The 18395-nt window shown below is 39.0% G+C and overlaps 1 pseudogene; it reads right to left on the reverse strand.

Annotated features, from left to right (window-relative positions):
- Window positions 1–10428: 10428 nt before the first annotated feature.
- LOC133755503 (helicase POLQ-like) lies at window positions 10429–11401 on the reverse strand (annotated as a pseudogene).
- Window positions 11402–18395: the final 6994 nt, after the last annotated feature.

Consider the following 18395-nt stretch of genomic DNA (forward strand, 5'->3'; position numbering starts at 1 on the left):
TTTTCTTTTTTCAAGATTTACTTATTTGAAAGAGTTATAGACAGAAAGGGAGAGACAAAGGGAGAGAAATAGATGTTCCATCTGCTGGTTCATTCCTCAAATGCCTGCAATGGCCGGGGTTGAGTCAGGTCAGAGGCAGGAGTCAGGAGCTTCTTCCCAGTCTCCCAAGTGAGTGCAGGGGCCCAGGCAGTGGGGCCATCTTCTGCTTCTTTCTCAGGCACATTAGCAGGGTGCTAATCACAAGTGGAGCAGGCAGGTCTCGAACTGGTGCCCATATGGGATGCTAGTGCTGGTGTTGCAGACAAAATTTTTACCAGCTTTGCCACAATGCTGGCTCTGACAGTATGTCCTGGTTCATGTTTCTCAAGTGCTAGTTTATGGTAAATTATTTAAAATAATGGGAAAATGGGTTTAGAGATTGTGGTTAAATTCTGATTCTGTAGGAAATGTTGATAAAGTAGATGGATTAACTGTCTAACTTTTCATGTGTTTACTTATTTGTGACTTGCCAATGCTTGAGGTGACCTTATTTATTTTCTCCATCCACTGTTAATTGATATTTCTGTATGATTGCATATTGCTAACTACTAAAAGCCACTGATTAAGCATGTATACTATTGCATTTATTTATTCTGATTACCAGTGGTGGATGTATTTCTCCTTGGAGTTCTGTACATTTTTTCTTACGTAGTTTGATGCTCTATTTTTTCTTATGTAGTTTGATGTTAGGTACTTTGGTAGACTCATTGTAATGTCTTCTTGGAGGACTGGCTGCTGCTTCACTTGTGATTTTTCTTATTTAAACACTAATTAGTCTGAAATGAATAGTAAGTTTCCAGATATCATTGTAAAGGTGTTATAGTAGTATAGTATAGTATAGTAGTTTATGTTTAATCAATCTATGCCTTCATGTTGACCTTTTAAATACATACTTACTCATTTTATGTTGACAGAATTGAACATACAGCACATAAAATGATGTTTAAAGATATTCTTGCACTGGTAATGAATAAATCTAATCAATTGTCACATCCATTACATCACATACCTGTTTTTAATGATGAGGACACTTAAAATCTGATCTCTTTGTTATTTGCCATAGTAGAGTATATTGTGATTAAATATTGCCACTATGTTGTACAACAGACATCTTTATTTCTCCTATGCCAAAGCAATTTGTTGTTTTTATTGACCAAAATGGCCTCAAATTTCCTCTGTGTGTCTTTATATTTCAATGGTTTTCCAGGAGACAACAAAAAGCTGGGTCTCAATTTTAATTTTCATGTGTCAGTCTCTACCTTTTAAATGATTTATTTAGATAATGCATATTTTAAATACTTTTGATATAGTGTAATTAATATGTAATTGAATGACGGAGAGTCAGAGGCAGAGGGAGAGAAAGGCTATCTCCTTGGTACATTCTCCAAGTAGTCACCATGGCCAGGGCTGCTAAGAACTCCATCTAAGTCTCCTATATAGGTGATGGGGGCCCAAGGACTTAGACCATGTTCCCAGGGAGCTGGATCAGAAGCTGAGCACCAGGGCTCAAACTGGTGTTCAGATATCAGATACTGGTGTCAAAGTTAGTTATCCACAATTCCAGCCTTCTGTTTTTAAATTGTTTTATTCATTTATCTTATTTATAAAGGGCAGACACACAGTAAGTGAGAGACAGTGGGTAAAGCTTTTGCCTGCAGTGCCAGCATCCCATATGGGCACCTGTTTGAGTTCTGCTGCTCCTCTTCCGATCCAGCTCTCTGCTGATGGCCTGGGAAAGCAGTGGAAGATTATTTGTTTATTTGGAAGGCAGAGTTACAGAGAGGCAGAGAGAGAGATATCTTCATCCTAGTCCCTTACCCAAATAGCTGCAATGGCCAGAGCTGAGCTGATCCACATGCAGGAGCCAGGAGCTTCCTCTGGGTCCCCTACATGGGTGTAGGGGCCCAAGGACTTCAACCACCCTCCTCTTCTTTCCCAGGCACATTATCAGTGAGCTTGATTGGAAATGGAGCATCGAGAACTTGAACTGGTGCCCATATGGAATACCGGCACTACAGGCAGTTGCTTTAATCCCTGAGCAACAGAGCTGGCTCCTTAATTCAGTTATTAAATGTATCAATACTGTTAAGTATAGTATAAGCTGAAGACTATTCTCTAGACTTTGCCTTACTGAATCTTTGCCATATTTTGAACTGTGATATTTGAGAAGTAGAAAGATTCCAGCATTGGTAGAAACCTGGAATCAAGAGCTATACCTGGAAATCAAATCAAGGCACTCTGTAATATGATTAGGTTATCTTGACTGACATCATAAGCAAAAGGCTAAATTCCTGTCTCTGATTTAAACTGCTTTTCTCAACTGCTGTACATGATCTCCTGAAAATTGTTTTCTCTTTGTCATGATACCATTGATGGTTTCTTTTTCTCTTTGAATTCTTCTATTTCTCATCACTCATGCAAGTACCCCATGTGATCTCTAATTCATAAATTTCTGTAATTCTCCTTAACGAATCTGACCCTTTGTACTCTGAAAATCCTGTTTCCCTCCATCATGGGCCTCTTTCACAGCCTTCAGACTATAGTCTGTACTTCTTGTTGGATGTTTCTTTGTAGTTATGCAGTTTGCAACTCAAGATCAACAAATCTAAAATTAAAACTATATCAGGTCAGTGCCACAACTCTCTAGGCCAATCCTCCGCCTGCAGTGCTGGTACTCTGGGTTCTAGTCCTGGTTACACCTCTTCCAGTCCAGCTCTCTGCTGTGGTCCAGGAGTGCAGTGGAGGATGGCCCAAGTGCTTGGGCCCTGCACCCATGTGGGAGACCAAGAGGAAGCACCTGGCTCATGGCTTTGGATCTGCACAGCACACCAGCTATAGTGGCCATTTGGGGAGTGAACCAATGGAAGGAAGACCTTTCTCTCTCTCCCTCTCTCTCTCTCTCTCTCTCTCTCTCTCACTGTCTAACTCTGCCTGTCAAAAACAAACAAACACACAAAAACCCAAAAAACTACACCACTCATTTCTCCATTTACTTGTTTAAGGGGTTACTATGAGCAAGCCTTTGCCAAATCACAAAATAGAATATTTTTCCTGGTCTCCTGCAACTTTCTCATGTTTAATTTCATCTGCTGTCAAATGTTGCTACTTTTATTTATGTTTCTGTTTTTCAATCTTTATGCAGTGTGGAAAAGAAGAGGTGCTATTCATTGAATCTTTTTTTTTTGGACAGGCAGAGTTAGTGAGAGAGAGACAAAGAGAAAGGTCTTCCTTTTCCATTGGCTCACCCCCTAAGTGGCCCCTAAGGCCGGTGCATTGTGGCCGGGTGCGGCCAGTGCACTGTGTTGATACAAAGCCAGGAGCTAGGTGCTTCCTCCTGGTCTCCCATGTGGGTGCAGGGCCCAAGGACCTGAGCCATCTTCCACTGCCTTCCCGGGCAACAGCAGAGCTGGACTGGAAGAGGAGCAACGGGGACAGAACCGGTGCCCCAACTGGGACTAGAACCTGGGGTGCTGGCACCACAGGTGGAGGATTAGCCTAGTGAGCCACAGCAAAGGCCAAAGAGGTGCTATTCATTAAAAATAAAATCATTGAGGCCGCTGCTGAGGCATAGTAGGCTAAGCTTCCACCTCTGCCGCTGACATCCCATATGAGTGCTGGTTCATGTCCTGGCTGCGCCTTTTCTGATCCAACTCTCTGTGGTTTGGGAAAGTAGTGGAAGATGGACCAAGTGCTTGGGCCCCTGCCCCTGTGTGGGAAACCTTGGAAGAAGCTCCTGACTCTGAGCTATGGCCATTGTGTCCTTAACTATTTCACTCCCCAAATGGACACAGTGGCTGGAGCTGGGACGATGAAAACCCAGAAGCCAGGAGCTTTTTCCAGGTCTCCCACATGTATGCAGGGCCCAGGGACCTGGGACATTTTATATTGCTTTCCCAGGCCACAAACAGAGAGCTGGATTGGAAGAGGAACAACTGGAACTACAATTGTTGCTCATATGGGATGCTGACACTTCAGGCAGAGGATTTACCTGCTATGTTATACCTCTGGTCCCTTAAAATCACAAATTTTCTTTTTTTTTAAAGATTTATTTTATTTTATTTGAAAGAGTTACAGAGAGAGGTAAATACAGAGAGAGAGGTCTTCCATCCACTGGTTCACTCTCCAGATGGCTGCAGCAGCCAGAGCTGTGCCAATCCGAAGCCAGGAGCTTCTTCTGGGTCTCCTATGTTGGTGCAGGGTCCCAAGGATTTGGGCCATCTTCTACTGCTATCCCAGGCCATAGCAGAGAGCTGGATCAGAAGAAGAGCAGTTGGGACTAGAATCCATGCCCTTATGGGAATCTGGCATTTCAGGCCAGGGCTTTAACCCATTGTGCCACCACACTGGCCCAAAATCTTGCATTTTAATGTGATAAATTGGATGCTTCCAGAAGCATATTCACATTACTTGACAACAATTAACACCATTCATCTTTTTAATCTCCCTCAGGTGAAACTGACTGCATCAAATATTAAATCCCTATTCCCTTAAACCAGACCCTGAGAGTCACTGTTTTACTCTGTAAATTTGCCTTTTCTGGCAATACAATGTAAGTGGAATTACAAAATATTTGTTCTCTTTTTACTGGCTATGTCATGGAGCATTTAGTCCTCAAGGTTAAACTCTGTTGTAACATTTGTCAAATATTTTAGCAAAGCCCACTGATATTCTGTTGTATGTTGATATGATTTGAATATCATTTGAGATAATTCCCAATTTGAGTTATTAAGTACATAGGAATTCAATATGATGATGGTATTTAAAGGTGGAGCATTTGAGACGTGATTAGGATTGGATGAGATCTTCAGGGTCAATCAGAATTAATTGGCTACTGAGGACAGAGACCAATGAGGTGCTAGCATGTCCCCTGTCTCTATGTGATACCTAGTGCTGCTTCTGAACTTTGTGGGTGAGAACCCCACAATCATATAAAGCCCCTCAGCATCATTTTCCATATTGATTCCATCATTTTACATTTACACCAAGAATGCATTAGAGTTTTAGTTTCTCCAGCCTTGCCTACATTTATTTAAATGGCTATTGCAGTGGATATAAAGTAGTATTTAATTGTGATTGTCATTTCCATTTATCTAATTACAAGTAGTGTTCAGAATTTTCTTATGTGCTCATTAGCCATTTGTGTATCTTCTTTGTAGAAATGTCTGTTTAAATTTTTGTACATTTTGAAATCTGTTTTTATTGCTTTTGAGTTGTAGTGTTTTTTATGTACCATGTATTCTCAACACTAATCACATATGCATACAATTTACAATTATCTCTCCTATCAAATGGGTGTCTTTTTTATCCTTTTGAGTCTTTTGATATTCAGTAAATTTTAATATTATATAATTCCTTTTGATATTTCCTTTTGTTGTCTATGCAATATAAAAGTTATAACAGATAAGCCACTGATAAGACAGTGTTGAAGTTTTTACCCAGCGTTTACTTTTTTTTTTTTTTTTACTTATTTGACAGGTAGAGTTAGCCAGTGAGAGAGACAGAGAGAGAGAAAGGTCTTCCTTCCACTGGTTCACCCCACCAAATGGTCACCATGGCCGGCGCTGCGCCGAACCGAAGCCAGGAGTCAGGTGCCTCCTCCTGGTCTCCCATGCAGGTGCTGGGGCCCAAGCACCTGGGCCATCCTCCACTGCCTTCCCGGGCCACAGCAAAGAACTGGACTGGAAGAGGAGCAGCTGGGACTAGAACCCGGCGCTGCAAGGCAGAGGATTAGCCAAGTTAGCCACAGCTCCGGCCCCAGCCACCCAGTGTTTACTTGTAACAATTTAAATTGATAATCGTAGTTTATATCATGACATAAACTCTGAGGTGATTGTTATTTGAAGTTAAAAATCAAAATAAATTAAACTGTTCAGTTAGAGTACTATTCTTTACCCATAATAACTTTCTCAGTGTTCCAAGTAGGCTAACTTCTGTTAGCTAAGCAGATTGCTAAGGCCAGCCCACATTGAATGTGCATTAGGTTCTACCTCAAAGGTAGGAATAGGGAAGACATTTTGGACACCACAAATCTACAACTAATTTCATTGCTTGGTACAATATGCTAAATGTATTTTCTAATTTCCTTTGTCATTTCTCCTTTCACTCATAGATTATTTAGAAGTCTGTTATTTCTTTTTTTCAAATTTATCTAATAAATTTTTTTCAAATTTATTTAATAAATATAAATTTTCAAAGTGCGACTTTTGGATTATAGTGGGTTTTCACCCTGTAACCTCCCTCCCACCCACAACCATCCTATCTCTCACTCCCTCTCCCATCCCATTCTTCATCAAGATTCATTTTCAATTATCTTTATATACAGAAGATCAACTTAGTATATACTAAGGAAATATTTCAACAGTTTGCACCCATACAGAAACAAAAAGTATAAAGTACTGTTTGAATAGTAGTTTTACCATTAGTTTGCATAGTATAACACATTAAGGGCAGAGATCCTTCATGGGGAGTAGGTGCACAGAGACTCCCATTGTTGATTTAACAATTGACACTCTTATTTATGACATCAGTAATCACCCGAGGCTCTTATCATGACCTGCCAAGGCTATGGAAGCCTCTTGAGTTCACCAACTCCAATTTTATTTAGACAAGGCCATATTCAAAGTGGAAGTTCTCTCCTTAAATATTGGGATCCTACTGGATTTCTTTTCTTCTGTTTCAATTGCAAATTTTTTTTGCATAAAAGCTGATTTTTATTCCTAAAAGAATTGAAGCCATGTGAATGCCAAAAGTAAATAAAATATACCCATAATGTTAAAAAAAAAAAACAAAACAGAGCTAGGAAACTGATTTATCTGCCAGTTGATGACGGCTGTGGTTGCAGTATCAAAATAGTTCCATCTGAATGAGAGTTAAAAGTTTAATGTATTGTGTTTTGGTGATTCCCAAATATGTACGTACTTAATATCTAAATATTAAAAATACTTCAGATGGGTACCACCCATTATTTATCAATTTTCATGTTTATGCCACATTAACCATATTCACATTTTATCCAACTCATATTTTTTAAGTACAAAATGATATGAAGGAATCTCACTTATCTTCACAGATCAAAGGATAAACTATGTTAACTTAGTTCTCAACACTAATAGGAAAAATTATGCATGTAATTCTGTAATAAAAAGACAAAGCTAACAGTGTAAGGTTGTGAGTTTTTAGTTTAGTGGTCCAAAGACTTGTAGGCCCACAAGAATCTCGTGTGAGTTGGTAAAACACAGATTGGACTGGTGCTCTAGTATAGTGTGCTAAGCCTCTGCCTGCAGCAACGGCATCTCATATGGGCACCATCCATGTTTTGGCTGCTCCTCTTTCAATCTAGCCTCTGCTATGGCCAGGGAAAGCAGTAAAAGATGGCTCAGGTTCTTGGGCCCCTGCCACATGTGGGAGACCTGGAGGAAGCTCCTAGCTCCTGCCTTCAAATCCCCATAGTTCTGGCCATTGGTGGCAGTTGAAGGGTGAACCAGTGGATGGAAGACCTTTCTCTCTTTCTCTTCCTCTATGCCTGTAACTTTACCTCTCAAATTAAAAAAAAAAAGAAGAAGAAAAACAGATAGCCAGATCCCACAAGGGAGTTCCAAGAGACAGGATTGCACAGGGCCTAACAATGCATTGCAGCAAGTTTCCATGAGAGGCCAGTGATGCAGTCCAGGAGCCACAACTTGAGAATTACTGCTTTAGCTTTATGAAAAGTAGCACAAATATTTCTGCTTTAAATTGTTCATATTATTAAGCCATCTCACAAGTAAAAAAGGAACTGGAAAGCTATTATTTACTAAAGTCTTTACTTAGAAATACCAATGTAATTATTGGCAGTTATCACCAACATCTAATTTGGCATGTCCTTGACAAAGAATGTAACTTGCAAGACAATTATCCTATTTCATGATGAATAACTAAGGCTGAGCGTGCCAAAGCTAAGTGACAGGACCATAATTCACTAGGAGGCTTACAGTCTCCAGCAATTGAGAACATACCAGAATGTGCCTGGCAGTGTCAGCTACATACAAAAAAGATGAATTAGACAGAGGCCTGTACTCAGATGTTCATTCTGGCAGGAAATGCAGCTTAAACAAAAAATAAGGCACAAAAGAAAAGTAGATGGAAGAAAGTTCACATCTACTTAAAGGTCAATAAAACCATTAGTGATTAAACCGTGAACCTCACTATTCATAATTTATTAGATTCTTTTTTGACTTTTGATTCCAATAGTCTTACTTCTTAAACCTGAAGGTCTTTTCTGAGATAAGAACCCATATTTGCAAAGTTCATAAGATTCTGAAAGGAGTTCTAGAAATACTTATGACAAGTTGATGGGCTGATCTTCCAGTCCATCTTGTTTATCTAAGACACATACTTGAGTGTGGGCATTTGTGGTTAAGAAGCCTGTGTCCCCCTGAGGTTGACACCTGTCTCTGGCTCTCAACTCCAGCTTCCTGTAAGCATAGGGACAGCCCAAGCAATTCGGTCTGTTATCTACATAAGGGATTTGCATTCCATTCAGTTCTTGGCACCCAGCTGCAGCTAGTTCACTTTTTGTGGACCTCTGGGAAGTGACTCAGTGGATACAAGACTTCTCTTTCTGAAATAAATCAAAAAGAAATGTATTTGAAATGGGAGGGTACTTCAGAAAGTTCATAAAAATGGAATTAAAAGGCAAATTTAGTTTGATGTACAAACTTTGAAGTCCATACCTTTTTTTAGTAATATGCATTGTCCAAACATTCTGAAGTGCCCTCTTATAAACAAGGACTTATTTTTTTTGAAAAACATAATATTCTTATTACTACTACCTCTCCTCACTTAAATATTTCCAATTTTAGTATATGTGTTGCCACAGTAAATACTGCACTGAAACCTTAACTACAGTTGTCTTTAAGGGTGTTTAGTTAGGGTGTCGGCATTATGTGGCATAGCAGGTAAAACCTCTGCCTACAGTGCCATAGCCCATATGAGCATCAGTTTGAGTCTTGGCTGTTCCATTTCTATTGCAGCTCTCTGATAATGTGCCTGGGAAAGCAATGGAATATTGCTGAAGTCCTTGGGCCCCTGAACCCACATTGGAGACCCAGATGAAGCTCCTGGCTTCTGAATTCAGCCTGGCCTGGCTCTGTCACAGCCATTGGGGAGTTAACCATCAAATGGAAGATTCATTCTTTCTTTCTCTTTCTCTCTCTCTGCCTCTCTCTCTCTATCTTTCCCCACACTCCCCCCCCCCGTAACTGCCTTTCAAATAAAAATAAAATTAAATCTTAAAAAAGAATATTTAGTTAGTTTGTTTTTAACTTGAAAGGTAGAGACTGAAACATCTTGTATCCAGTGGCTCATTCCCCAAATGTCCACAGTAGTCTAGGCTAGGCCAGGTTGAAATCAGAAATAAGGAACCCAATTCAGATACACCACATAGGTGTTAAGTACCCAAGTACTGGGGCCACCACTTGCTCCTTCCAAGGTTGTACATTAGTAGGAAATGAAACTGGAAGTGGAGCTGGCACTTGGACCCAGGCACTGAAATATAGGATGTGGGTGTCCCAAGTGGTATCTTTTTTTTATTTTAAAGATTTTATTTGTTTGAAAGAGTTACAGAAAGAGGTAGAGACAGAGAGAGTGAGGATCCCATCCACTGGTTCATTCTCCAAATGGCCATAACCACCAGGGCTAGGCCAGGTCAAAGCCAGGCACCAGAAGCCTCTTCTAGGTCTCCCATGTGGGTACAGGGGTGCAAGCACTTGTGCCACCCTCCACTGCTTTCCCAGGCACATCAGCAGGGAACTGGATTGGAAGTGGAGAGCTCAGACTTGAACCACACCCATATGGAATTCTGGCATTGTAAGCTGGAGATTTAACCCACTATACTACAGCACTGGCCCCATCAAGTGGAATCTTAAGTGTGTGTCACTCACCCCAAATATGTTTATTTTAATATATGGTATTCCTGACTTCACTCAAGACATGAGTATTCAAAGGAATTTCAACAACTTTTTGATAGAGAAGACAGAGACAGTCACAGAAGCACCAGTTTTCAAAAGTGTGGAAGAGCTAAATAATCAGAAAACAGCAGGAGTGGAGGATCAAGAAGTTGAGAAAGGAGTTTCAAGAATGATGCAGTCAATAGTATCAGGTATCTAATTGAGGAATCTGACAAAAAAATGCAATTAAAAAAAAACTCATTTTGGTGCCCTGGTCATTAAATCCTAAGAGCACAGAACCCATAACTGGATTAAGCTGGAGAATTATTTGAGATGAGGGATGAGAGACAGCAAGGATAACTGGTTTGAGAAGTGTGACTGTTGAAGGGAGTCACGGGGAGGGTTTTAGTACTAGCAGGATATTTATGGAAGGCTGAGAGACAATTGCTCTTTTGATTTGTTTTCAATAAATATGACCTTGAAAGCCTTTGTTTCTATTGATGTGTACTAATACTATGATAGCAATCAGAAATCTTGTTTTCATTCCAGCAAAAGTACTACCATATAGCTTTTCAATTCCTTTGAACTGAACATAAAGGTCTCACTTTGCTGAGTAATGAATAGAAAGGACCAAGGTATCTGATGATGATTCAGTTGTTTTCTTAGCAACATTAATTTCTTCAGATAGGAGAGTCTCTTTCAGCTGTTATTCCTAGAAAATACTGGTATTTGGGCCTTGACATTTCCAGTCATGGCACATTTTAGATAATCTTTAATACTTTTTCTCCTATTCTTATCTGAATTTGTTCTGACTTTAGGAGAGAACTAATCATTTTGCTGGGGTTGCTTCTATGTGATTAAGGGACAATTCTTCATTTCCATTCTTGAGACAGGTTACATTCCAATCCCTTTCTTTAGGTCACTGTCCACCGAAATCATTTGAAGAGTTCTGCAAATTATCAAAGTATAAAACCTGTAAGGAAGGCATATGTGACAAAAAACCAGTTCCATTTTCAACAGGGATATCTTTAGGTCTATTCTGGTTCTTTGTGTGCTCATCAGTTTTTAATTCAGTAAAGTTACCCACAGTGGGGATGCTGAGTTTGTTTTCATTACTTTCTTAACAAAGATCACCAGTGGCAAAGTCTGTAATGTGTTTCCTATGTTCAGGAAGTTCCATATATTTTTGTTCCAGGTCATCAACATGACATAAAAAGTTTTCAGTAAAGCTATCATAATCACCAAACATGTCTTCACTGTCATTATGCTCAATCAGTTGCATAACCCAGTTTTCCACCTCTGGCACTGGGCCACCATCTCCTCCTCCCCCTTATTATCACCTGCCTTGAGCTCCACAGCTAGGTGGCAAAAATTATTGGAGCATTTCTATTTCAGACAGACACCTGCCTGTGGATGTGGGAACCACCTTTATCCATGACATGGGTTGAGAGATCTGCCACTTTGTCATCCCTAATGACCCAGCTGCCATGCTCAATGGCACAATGGGAGGTGGGGTGGAGGTAGTTACGGGGGCACACTGCGCTGGAATCTCCAACCAACATTGCTAAAACACCTCAAGTTAATGCCCGGGTACATCAGACAGGGCACAAGCATAGATGCCCAGCCTTTCCTCATCCAATCAGGTCTGGATTTCTTCTTTCTTATCAATTTGTAACTAATTCCATGTGATTAGGTAGAATAATTTGTGATTTTAGTCTTATTTATGGGTCAGCATATGTGCTGTCTTTGTGTGTGTTCTACAGGGTGGTCTAAAAATACTAATTAGGTCAACATTTTGTCACTCACATTTTGATTGATTCATCTTTTTATCAATTATTTCATATATTATAAACTGAGTATCAATTATCAGATAATATTTGATTTTTTAAATTTCTTCTGTGGATTCTGTCTCATGTCCTTTGAGGTTGTTTTTAGACATACTGACATAATTATGTTATCATCATGAAATATTATTTATTATGACAAAAAGTCTCTTAATACCTCTGGTCTTCTATTTCTTCTTGATACTTTGCTGCTAAATAAGGCATCCAATTGAGCTTTTTATGATTAGTGTTTTTATTGTGTATCCTTTTAAATTTAATTTATTGATTTGGGAGGGAGAGAAGACATACACACTTCCACACAGATATAGGTAGGTAGGTAGGTAGATAGATAGTTAGAGATAGGGAGGGAGAGAGAAGTCTTGCTTATGGGTTTACTTCCCAGATAACTGCAATGTATGGGAATATGGCTGGGGCTGGGTTTGCCTCAATCCATGAGCTGGGAATTCAATCAGCACCTTTACTGTGTGTGGCAAGAATCAAATTCCTTGAGGGATCCCCACAGATTACTAGGTTATTCGGATGCAGGAAGTAGGAATCAGGAGCTAGAGTGGGCATCAAACCTAAATACTCCAGTGTGATTCATAGGCATCTTAACTGGTACCCTAAATTCTATGTTAAATGTGTACAACCATAAAACATTTTAAATATTTAATTGTAGTGCTCCTATTGATTGTTTCACTAGGTGTCATAGACTAAGGAGTGTACCTCCCCAAATCTGTATTTGGATATGTTAAACTCCATGTGTCTGCATTTGGAAATAGAACCTTCAAATGGATAATTAAGGTTCATTGAGATTTTATAGGTGGGCCTTAATCCCATTCAACTTGGTCTTTGTCGGGGAGAAACCAGTGATGAGAGCATACAAAGAAGAAGCCATATGAGGACATCGTGAGAAGCTGGCTATTCTTAAATGGAAAAGACCTCAGAAAAAAATGAAATCTGCAAACACCTTGTTTTTTTTTTTAATTTAAAGATCTATTTATTTATTTCAAAGTCAGAGTTAAACAGAGAGAAGGAGAGGCAGAGATAGGTCTTCCGTCTGCTGGCTCACTACCCAATTGGCCACAATGGCTGGAGCTGCACTGATCTGAAGCCAGGAGCCAGGATCTTCTTCTGGGTCTCTCAAGCAGATACAAGGTCTCAAGGACTTGGACCATCTTCATCTTCTAACTGCTTTCCCAGGCCATAGCAGATGGATGGGAAGTGGAGCAACCAGAAATCTAACTGGTGCCCATATGGAATGCCCGCACAGCAGATGGCAGCTTTACCCACTAAGCCACAGTGCCAGTCCCAGCATCTCGTTCTTAAACCATCATTCTACAGAATCATGAGAAAATTAATTTCTGTTAAATTGCCCTCTCTATAACATAGTATTATAGCATCTCTGTTAAATGAATACACTACTTTGTTGCATTAATTTACTTTGATGTGTAATACTGATATGCTTTAATTTGTTACTCATGGCTTTAAAAATTACATTGAGAATAATTTATCCCAATATCTTTGGAGAAATATTGTACTGCTTCATATGGAATATAGATTTTTCTATTGAATAATTCAATTTTTCCAACTTTTTAAAATATATATATATATTATCAAAGTACAACTTTTGGATTATAGTGGCTTTTCCCCCCATTACCTCACTCCCACCTGCAACCATCTCATCTCCCACTCCTGCACCCATCCTATTCTTCATCACAATTCACTTTCAATTTGCTTTATATACAGAAGATCAACTTAGTATATACTAAGTAAAGATCTCAACATACTGCACCAGCACAGACACACAAAGTATAGAGTACTGTTTCACTAGTAGTTTTACCATTACTTTGCATAGTACAACACATTAATGACAGAGGTCCTACATGGGGAGCAGGTGCACAGTGACTCCTGTTGTTGATTTAACAATTGACCCTCTTATTTATGATGTCAGTAATCACATGAGACTCTTGTCATGAGCTGTCAAGGCTATGGAAGCCTCTTGAGTTCAGAAACTGATCTTATTTAAACAAGGCCATATTCAAAGTGGAAGTTCTCTCCTCCCTTCAGAGAAAGGTAATTCCTTCTTTGACGTGCTCTTTCTGCTGGGATCTCACTCAAAGAGTTCTTTTATTTAGGTCATTTTTTTTTTTACCACAGTGTCTTGGCTTTCCATGCCTGTGAAACTCGCATGAGCTTTTTAGCCAGATCCGAATACCTTAACGGCTGATTCTGAGGCCAGAGTTCTGTTTAAGGCATGTGCTATTCTATGAGTCTGCTGTCTATACTGCTTTCCATGTAGAATTATTCTTTTTAACTCTATCAATTATTTGAAGACACTGGTCTTATTTATGTGATCCCTTTGACAATTAATCCTATCTTTTTGATCAATTATGAACTTAAAGTGATTGCTTTAACAAGTAAGATAGCATTGGTACATGCCACCTTGATGGGATTGAATTGCAATCTCATGGCACATTTCTAGCTCTACCATTAGGGGTAGTCCAAGTGAACATGTGCCAAACTGTACATCTCCTCCCTCTCTTATTCCCACTTTTATTTTTAAAAGGGCTTACTTTTCAGTTAATTTTAAACACCTAAGAACAATTGTGTGTTAATTAAAGAGTTCAACCAATGGTATTAAGTAGAAGAAAAAAATACTAAAAGGAATAAAATCGTAAGTTGTTCCTCAGCAGTCAGGACAAGGGCTGATCAAGACATTGTTTCTCATAGTTTCCATTTCGCTTCAACAGGTTTCCTTTTAGGTGCTCAGTTGTCACCGATCAGGGAGAACATATGATATTTGTCCCTCTGGGACTGGCTTATTTCACTCAGCATGTTTTTCAGATTCCTCCATTTTGTTGCAAATGACCAAATTTTATTATTTTTTTTACTGCTGTATAGTATTCTATAGAGTACATATCTCATAATTTCTTTGTCCAGTCTTCTGTTGATGGACATTTAGGTTGATTCCATATTTTAGCTATTATGAATTGAGCTGCAATAAACATTGAGGTGCAGACAGCTCTTTTATTTGCCAATTTAATTTCCTTTGGGTAAAATTCAAGGAGTGGGATGGCTGGGTTGTGTGGTAGGGCTATATTCAGGTTTCAGAGGAATCTCCAGACTGTCTTCCAGAGTAGCTTTACCAGTTTGCATTCCCACCAACAGTGGATTAGTGTCCCGTTTTCCCCATATCTTGCCATCATCTATTGTTAGTTGATTTCTGTGTGTAAGCCATTCTAACTGGGGTGAGGTGAAACCTCATTGTGGTTTTGATTTGCATTTCCATGATGGCTAGTGATCCTGAACATTTCTTCATGTGTCTGTTGGCCATTTGGATTTCTGCTTTTGAAAAATATATATTGAGGTCCTTGGCCCATCTCTTGAGTGGGTTGTTTGTTTTGTTGTGGTGGAGTTTCTTGATCTCTTTGTAAATTCTGGTTATTAATCCTTTATCGGTTGTATAGTTTGCAAATATTTTTTTCCCATTCTGTCGGCTGCCTGTTCACTTGCCCGGCTGTTTCTTTTGCAGTACAGAAACTTCTCAATTTGATGTAATCCAAATTGTTAATTTTGGCTTTGCCTGTGCCTCTGAGGTCTTTTCCAAGAAGTCTTTTCCTGTGCCTATATCTTGCAGCATTTCTCCGATGTTCTCTAATAATTTGATGGTGTCGGGTTGTAGACAGGAGACCTCGAATAGCTAAAGCAATCTTTTACAACAAAAACAAAGCCAGAGGCATCACGATACCAGATTTCAAGACATACTACAGGGCAGTTATAATCAAAACAGCATGGTACTGGTACATAAATAGATGTATAGACCAATGGAACAGAATTAAAACACCAGAAATCAATCCAAACATCTACAGCCAACTTATATTTGAATAATTCTATTTATGTCTCTATACACTGTACTATTTTTGTCTCTTTATATATTGAATCAATATATGAATGTTTGATATTCTGTAATAATTACTTCAAATAATCATGACTTTAATCAGTCAAGAGAATAAAAATGCTTGAAGACCTTTATACTTACAGATATTATTATGATTTTTAGTGGTCATAATTCTTTCCTGTAAATCAGGGGTGGTAGATATCTGACCTGTTACCCATATACAGCCCATGAAATCATTTGATCTGGTAGTGCCTAGACAATCCCAGGTGGTAATCTTAATTCAGTAAATCTATAGCTGGCTACTTTTTGCATTGATAATTCTGTATGGCCTTAAAATGATGTTATAAATATCCAAATGACTGTTGGCAGAAAAATGGTTCCCAATCCCTGGTAATCCAAATAATCATCTTGAATCATTTTCTTTCAGCCTGGAGAACTTAACATCATATAGTATAGTAGGTTTTTATTACATGTTAGTGGTTGTTAGTGTTTTGTTCAGATAATTGTCTTTTGTCCACCTTTATATATTATTTTTTTGAAAGACAAAATGACAGACCTTCTGTCTGATCATTCACTTCCCACATTCTTGCAATAGTTGCAGAAGGGCCAGGCCAAAACTAGGAGGCTGAAACTCAATTCAGAAATCCCATGTGTCTATCTGGCCAGGAGCCAAGTAATTGCTATCACCTGCTGCCACCATGGGTGTGAATTAGCTTGGAGCTAAGCCAGAAGCAGCAGCAGGTACTCTGATATGGGATGAGTATCCCAAGAAACAGCTTATCACAATGATACAAAATGTCTGCCCTTGCTTATCCCATACCTTAGAATTTCACTAGATAACCAGGGATGAATATTTTCCTTCAGGACACTCAAAATTTATTTTCATTTTTCCTGAGAAGTATGCCATCATTCATGGACGATGGCAGCCAGTATGTAATAGGCTATTGTTTCATTAACTACTTCCTAGGTTTTTGTTTTGTTTTGTTTTGTTTTGTTTTTTTGCATTTGGCTTCCTTCAGTTTCTGACTTAAAGATTAATTTGTTTGAAAGAAAGAGAGAAGGAGAGACAGAGAGACCTTCCATCCAGTGGTTTACTACCCAGTTGTCTGCAGTGGTCATGCTGGGCCAGGTTGAAGCCAAGAGCCTATAATTTCATGGGTGGAAGGGGCCCAAATGCTTGGGCTATGCTGCTTTCCCAGAAACATTAACAGGGCACTTGATCAGGAGTAGCTGGGGCACAAACTGGTGCCCAGATGGGAATCTGACATCATAGGTGGCAGCTTAACCCACTATGCCACAATGCTGACCCCATGAACTTTTTCAGTTTTAATTTCTTCAAGCTTTCTAATGTTAAATTGCTTTGCTTTCTAAATTGTTTTGTGGGCTTCTAAATAGCTTCATATTCATCTTTTCTTTTTCATAAGTTAAAAAACAAACTGTTGGTCTATTTTCTGTCTCAGTCTGTTTTGTGATAAATATGTAATACAATAGGTCATTTAGAAAAAAAATTGTTTCAAAATTTATTTTCTTGAAAGGCAGAGCAGTAGAAAAAGGAGAGAGAGAAAGAGAGAGAGAGAGAGAGAGAGAGAGAGAGAGAGAGAGAGAGAGATTCTAACATTGTTTCACTCACCAAATGGCTACAATAGCTACGATTGGGCAAGGCCACTGCCAGGAGCCAGGAGCTCCATCTGGGCCTCTGACATGGGTGGCAGGAATCTAAGTACTTGGACAATTATACATTGAATTCCTAGGTGCATTAGCAGGAAGCTGAATTGAAAGTTGAGCAACCAGGAATCCAACCAGCACTGTGGTATGAAACTTCAGCTTCACAAATGGTGACATAAGCTATTGTGCCAATGACCAGCCCCAAGAAAACAAATCTTATTTTTTAGAGTCTGGAAGCTGGGCAGTCTAAAGTTAAGGGGCCTAATCCAGAAAGGGCCTTCTTCCTGGATCATAATGTGTCCAGTGACATCACATGGTGAGAGAAACTAAGAGGTAAAACTCAAAGCTTTAGATCTTAGACAGAAACTTGAATGAGGATTAAGTTTCCAAAGCTTGCTTTATGGAGATATATTAAGGTTCTACCATATTTCATGTTCCATTAGATTATTTTTATTCCACTTCCAGTATGTTGGTTTAGCCTACAAGTAGGTTTTCTTTCTTTCTTTTTTTTAATGTTATTGATTTGAAAGGCAGAGTTACACACACACACACACACACAGAATATCTCCCCTTCACTGATTGATTAATTTACCAAATGGTCACAACAGCCAGAGACTGACCAGGCTTAAGACAGGAGCCAGGATCTTCTTCCAGGTCTCTGACATGGGTGCATTCTTTATCTAACTTGCATATAATTTTTAACTATAGGAAGACATTTGTAGACTGTTTAACCATATTGTCTGCTTCCTGAAGCACATGACTTAAATTTCTTTCTAGGTATTTTTTTCCCTTGAGTGTGAGTCAAATTTTCCTTTTTTATCAAGATTATTGTAAAGCATATGTTACAGAAATTGTGGATACTAATATTCCTCAGAATGATTTTTTTACAAGATTTTTAATTGATGCATTCAAACTCCAACTTCATATTCTTTGAAATGACCAGTAACTATTTACTTTAGGTTCCAGTGACTCCTTTTCTTTTGGTCCTGATAAAGTTTCCTACATGAATGTATAGTGTTGAAGTCACCCAATGATTTTGAT

Source organism: Lepus europaeus, unplaced genomic scaffold, assembly GCF_033115175.1.
Source record: "Lepus europaeus isolate LE1 unplaced genomic scaffold, mLepTim1.pri SCAFFOLD_540, whole genome shotgun sequence".
NCBI lineage: Eukaryota > Metazoa > Chordata > Mammalia > Lagomorpha > Leporidae > Lepus > Lepus europaeus.